The sequence below is a fragment of the Myotis myotis genome, unplaced genomic scaffold (genome assembly GCF_014108235.1).
Source record: "Myotis myotis isolate mMyoMyo1 unplaced genomic scaffold, mMyoMyo1.p scaffold_m19_p_9, whole genome shotgun sequence".
Classification (NCBI taxonomy): Eukaryota; Metazoa; Chordata; class Mammalia; order Chiroptera; family Vespertilionidae; genus Myotis; species Myotis myotis.
The window spans coordinates 42,808,976-42,815,453 of NW_023416401.1; positions in this window are offsets into that span (position 1 = coordinate 42,808,976).

Genomic DNA, 6,478 nt, shown 5'->3' on the forward strand with positions numbered 1-6,478 from the left:
CGTCATCTCATTTTCAGAAGAAAACTTTACCTTCTCCTGCACCTGGAAGGCAGAGGAGCCATCTGGAAGGAACCTGCTCCCCCCCACACACCTGCACCTGCCTCAAACCCACGGCCTCTACCTGGAGAGCACGCGTCTGTCCTCACACCGGGTCCAGCCCCTCACCCAGCTGGGGTCCTCCTCCCGCTCCTCCAGGAAGGGCCTCGTTCTCAGACGTGCCTTTGCTCCTTCACTCCCTCACCGCTGGCCTTCCCCCCTCCAAGCAGAAATGCGCTCCGTATTCACGCTCACAGTGTCCTTCATCTGAGCAAATGCTCACAGTCACCATGTCAGGACTCAAGTGCCCGGGCCCCACCGGTGCTCCAGGGTCAGCAGGGGACAGTGGGTGGACCCTGACTCTTCCCCAAGAAGCAAGGACAGGGGAACCTGGTGACACACAGATCAGACCAGGCCTTAGCCCTGGCACACGTGTTCCCCACAAATCGGATCACAGTTAACTTTTGGGGCATGCATCAGTCTCCTAGGGCTGCCATAACAGATCACCAAAACCGGGGCTTAAAACAGAAATGGATTCTCTTGTTGTCCTGTAGAGGACTGGGGCTTAAAACAACAGAAATGGATTCTCTCATTGTCCCCTAGGACCAAGATGTCAGGGGACTGCAGTCCCTCTGAAGGCTCCATGGGCAATTTTCTCTGGCCGCCTCCAGCTGGGGGAGGTTTCTGGCCAACCTGGCCACTCCTTGGCTTGTAGACGCATTGCTCCAACCTCTACCTCTGTGGTCACGTGGCTTCTCCGCATTCTGTGCCTACATGTGTCTTTTCTCACAAGAATGCTATTCACTGCATTGGGGACCACCCTACTGCATTATGACCTCATTTTAACTCAATCACCACAGCGGAGACCCAATAAGTCACGTTCATAGGGTCCGGGGTTAAGACATCAACCCATTCTTTGGAGAGATACAATTCTACGCACTACAGAGCATTCCTGAGATACCAGGCTCTCTGTCACGGTTTCTCTCTTGAGTTGTTTAACTTCACCTTTCTCATGGGCCCTCCCATTCTACAGACGAGAGAACCCAGACTTAGAAAGTCAGCGTCAACAGCCCAAGGTCTCACAGCTCACATACTGCAGAAGTTGTTCTCAAATCCAGGAGTCACCCTCCAACCCAGCTCTTACCCATGGGACCAGGTGCTAAAGGAAAACCCGTAGATCATTTCAGCCTCATCAGGATCCGTGATCTGCGTCCAACGGCCGCTTGAACCCAGAGTCAGGACTTAAGGGGTGTTGGCAGAGGCTCTGGCTGGTGAGGGAGGACTTCAATCCAAGAAAGCCAAGCGTTGTCAGGATGGAACCCATGCACAGAGAGCCTTTGCAAAAGCAATTGAATGCTTCCAGCCCCCACCCCACTCCTGCTCCATAAATAATTGTCAGCAAGGGCCCTCACACCTCACCCCACTGGTGTCCCGCCAGCCCCTCCTCACGCCTCCCGCATCCCTTCGGCGGACTCGGCTCAGGCCCACAGGTAGAAGCGCCAGCCATGCGTCATGGTGCTGGCCTGAGTGTAAAGCTAACTAAACTAATTAATCACAACAGATTAATAAGAGTGACAAGGTGAGAAAGGTGACATTCTCCCAAATCTCCAATTTGGTTTGAGTGCACATATTTTTTTAATCCCCGCAGCAATTTATTTTCTGTGGAGCAAAGTTTCTCCAAGAATGTCCCAAAATGTAGTCAAGGTTAACTGTGCTGTGAGCTTATTCAATATTTATGATTCTTTTTATTTGTATTACTAGGACTTTTTGGGGACTCCAAGAGGCCCATTAATCAAACAGAGTGACAAAATGAGCCATGTGACAATTGGAACAAAGGCTGCATATTATTATGATTACATATAGATATATAATATTTTTGATTCAAGAATAAGAGAGCCAACTTAATTTCATCAACAGTTCCTGATTAATTGTTACAAAGTGTCACACATAAATTCCCTTCCATCGAATAATCCTCTCGGACGGTTAACCATGTCCCCAGCGAGCTGGCTTTATTGAGGCTGAGTTTCCGAGAAGAGAGAGGGGTGGGTGACACCAACAGCTCGAGTGACTGCAGACAGTCGGTGGACAGCGTTCCGGAGCTGACAGTTCTGAAATACAATTATCAGCGTGATCTGCTTAGGAATTCATCATCAGCTCCTGCCTTCTGAAGACTTAAAAAAATACCGAGACATACAAAGAGAAAGAGGTGATAAGAAGGCATCATTTTCCTGCAGCCTCATAACTGTAAATTGAAGAAAATTATTTTCTTTGCCTGCAGCTCATTGGCATATAGGCAGCATTATATTATAATTTCATAAGCATAAATCCTTTGAATAAATTTCAGAAGAATAAACTGAATTAGAAATGCAAGTAAAGTGTCTAAAAAACTTAACTGCACTGGGCAGGGAGAGGAGAGTCGAGAGGCACAGGGAAGAGAAAGCCGTCTGGGTGCCTCTCCTGGGCTCCCTGGCCTGGGAGACCTGTCTCGGGGAAAGGCAGGTTTGACCCCATTCTGTGCCCGATGGTGAAGACAATAACCTCCTCTCCTCCCCCCTCCCCTGTTCCAAGGAATCTGAGTCCTAATTCATCATAAATTAATTTAGAAGGAACAACAGGCTTGGGGCCTGTTATAATTATTGTTATTTGTTTATTTATGGTCATGTTAACCATTATTTATTATTATGTTAAGCATATGTGAGATCACAAAGGTTGCTCCCTGTGGTTTCCTAGCAACAAGTCCGTGAGCTCTTCTCCAGGTCCCCAAACTGCCCACTCCATCAGGGTGGGTGGGGCAGACACCAGGCTGGGGGCCCCTGGCTCTGTTTTCCTGAGGGCCTGTGGATGGATTGTGGGGCGAAGGGGTGTACTGGCCCCCAGGGTGACGGCTCCTAGCTGCACAGCCGATCATTTCTAAACAAAGACCATTTACAGGCAAACCCCGGCCCCAGACGAAGAACAGCGGCTGGCGTGGGTTGGACAGAGACGTGCTTTCCAAGGCCAGCCTTGGTCCTGGGGGAGCTGGCAACCAGACACCCTCCACTGGCCAAGGGGCATCTGGGAGGAGCAGGCGGAGGGTCAGGAGGGGCAGGGGACTCCCTGAGGTCCTCACACGCCCACACCAGTCTGGGGCAGCCACATGCTACTCCTGCCTCCCCAGGGCAGCCCGGACTGGCTTCCCCAGCTTGTCACCACGTGATGGGAGCACAGGGACAGAGTCCCCAAGTTTCCACTGTGTTCAGGCAACTCCTTAGGAAGATGAATATCTATCTGCAAAGTCTCTTGTGTTCAGGCAGAAATGCAAGGAGGGACTGGGTTTCCATTACTTCCTGCACAGGACCCCCCTGTGTGAAGGAAACTCACTGGGGGCCCACACAGCGGATGGAGGAAGATCTTCGGATGCAGAAGGACTTCAGGGAAAAGCTCAGGAGATCTGACCAATGTAGAGGCCTGGCTGGTCCTTTCTCTGGCACCCTCAGAGGGCCCTCCCCACCTCTCCTGTGGGGGCCTTCTAATCTGGTTAGAAATTCCTGGCAAAGGGGCTGGGGCTGCAGAACATTCTCAGGATGGGGAGGCACCCCATTGCACACCGGAATCCCCCTAATAAACTTTTAATTCTAAAACAGTTGGATTCACAGAAAAGTTGCAAAGACAGAACAGAGCTCCCATATACCTCATACCCAGTTTCCCCTGTTACTAACATCACCTATTACTGTGATGCATTTGTCACAGTTAACGGACCAATATTGGCACATCATCATTAACTGAGGTCTCTACATTGGTCAGATCTCCTGAGCTTTTCCCTAAAGTCCTTCTGCCCCAGGATCCCATCTAGGAGACCATGTGACATCTCCTTTGGCTCCTGTGGGCTGGACAGTGTCTCAGGCTCCCCTGGGACTGACGACCTGGGCAGTTTGGAGGATGGTCTGGTATTCTGTAGGCTGTCCCTCCATCTGAGTTTGTCTGGTGTTTTTCTTCTGGGTAGTATTACTGACTGTGCATTTGTTCCCCAAATTTATGTTGAAATATAACCCCAATGTGACTGCTTGGAGGTGGGGCTGGAAGGAGATTAGATCGTGAGGGTAGATCCCTCAAGAATGGGAAGAGTGACCTCATAAGAAAGGGCCAGGGAGCCAGAGAGCTCCTCTTCCTGCCACGTGGAGTTCCAGCAGAGGGGCTCCTGCGTGACCCTGGGAGCAGGGCCTTCGTCCCGACGGTCTGCACGGGCAGCAAGAAGTAGGAGTGACTCTCGTTCTGTAAGCTGGAACTTTGGGGAGACTTGTTGCCATGATATAACCTAACTTCTCCGACTAGCAGTCCCATCCTGCTCCTTCTCAGAATCATTAGGCCCTCGTTTGTGGGTAGGAAGGGGGGTCATAATGATAAAGCTAAGTAACTGAGTGTGGAAACACAATTTGTGCAACACATCGGCTCTGTGGTGCAGGGTGACTGAGCGAACGCACGCAGACACCGGAGAGGGCGGTGCAGACTTTCCTCACCGGCAACTTTTCATGCTCCTAGGAAAGCTGGTAATTTTCCTCACTGGAGGTCAGCCAGCCCGGCTCCTTCACCAAGCGCCCACTGCAAAATCCCCCCAACACTGTTCCTCAACTACCGAAGGGACAGTCTAGAAGGCTGGGCATCTTCTCTCAGCGAAAAGGGAGTCAGACAAGAGGGCATGCTTCCCTTTCTCCCTTCCTTTTCCTTTCTTCCCTAAAAAACGGAATGATGTTGGGATTAACTTGCATTTCGCAGCACAGTGGATATGACGGTCAACCAAATTAATCCCATTATGCAAAACCCAGTTCACAAATGGTTTTGCATTTTTGCAAAACTATGTCAATTTCCCCATAAATTGGAGAGACCATGTCAGTTTTCTGGACTGCATGTGGACGCTCCCCGGTGCTGTATGTCTATATTCCTCTAACGCAGTGGTTCTCAACCTTGTCTGCACATTAGAATCACCTGGGAATCTTTTTAAAATCCTGATTTCTGGGGCTCATCCTCCGGAAATTCTGTTTCTTTGTTACTAATGTTGTGGCCCCACCCCATAACAAAGAAACAGAATTTCCGGAGGATGAGCCCCAGAAATCAGGATTTTAAAAAGATTCCCAGGTGATTCTAATGTGCAGCCAAGGTTGAGAACCACTGCTCTAACGTGAAGGAATTGGAGCTCTGTGGCACAAGTCAGGACTCATCGCTTTAATGCTGGTATTTTTGTTTACATGAGATGTGCATGAGAATCCCCGTTTATCTTCACGTTCATTTAAAATCTTCCTCCGCATCATACTCACCATGGTGGGGAGGAGAGAGAGCACAGTTAAAACGAAATCTTTAATTATCTTGATATTAAGAACACGGTTTGTTCCTCCTTTCCACGTGGGGATGCAACCCACCTCCCCTCCCCAGCCGGGGCCTCCGCTCGCCCTCTTGTCTGCTTTGGAGTGGTCGCCGAGCAGGGACAGTTTCCCAACTGCTGTCCCCTTGGCCAGCGCAGACATGCCTGTTGGTGGCCAAGTCTGCTTGGCATGGACTGTGGTCTGTGAATTCCCTGTGACTGGACCAGCTTGTCAAATTAAAGCTATTCCGGTTTTGAGCGGCAGAGCAGCCCGGATCTGGAAGGCTCCGCTCTCTGACCCCTGTCACCAGCCCTGCAGCCTCTAGCATCTGCTCTCCGGGCGCTGGCCGTCTTTCACCTGGTTCATTTCAGATGCAGCCGCCCCCTCCCCACGAGCTGAACCTCGCCTTCTCTCTTTCTCTCTCTCTCTCTCTCTCTCTCTCTTTCTCCCCCCCCCCCTCTTTTTTTCTCTCTCTCTCCAAGGGAGAAAGAAAAGCTCTCTTGTTTTGAAGACTGGCGCACTGAGGGCTAAATTACTTACTGAATTCAGAAAATCTATTTTCTAATGGTTATTCTTTCTTTGCATGGCACTTTTCATTCCGGTAATGCTTTCCTAAGCGGCGAATTGTTGACTTTTTATGCTTTAAATTTATTAGACATGTGTCAAGCTGTCAACCTCCTACCGTTTGCATTTGTGTCCACCTTGCAAACAGCAGGGAAAAATACTTTTTTTTCCCCACAAACGTTCACTTCTTGGCAGTTCTGAAACAAATTTCTGAACAGTTGCTGTTCCTATTGATAGCAATAGTTTGATGTTTCAAAAAAAAAGCAGGGTTTTATTTTCCCCTAAATTTTTGACGTGTTCTGTCATATCATATCAAATCACACCCCGATGCATCAAAAACATGAAGGAGGGGCCCAGCCTGCTCCGCTCCCCCAGATCACGCGCCTTCACCGAACACCCACCCATCTGTTCACCGCTTCATCCTTTTGTTCTGTCTGCAACGCTGGTATTCCTCAATCAATTCTACCCCTGCTTCTTCGAGGATGCGGCTCTCCAGCAAGGCATCCGAATCTTGGTAGAAAACAGTTTCCAGGAATTAGGAC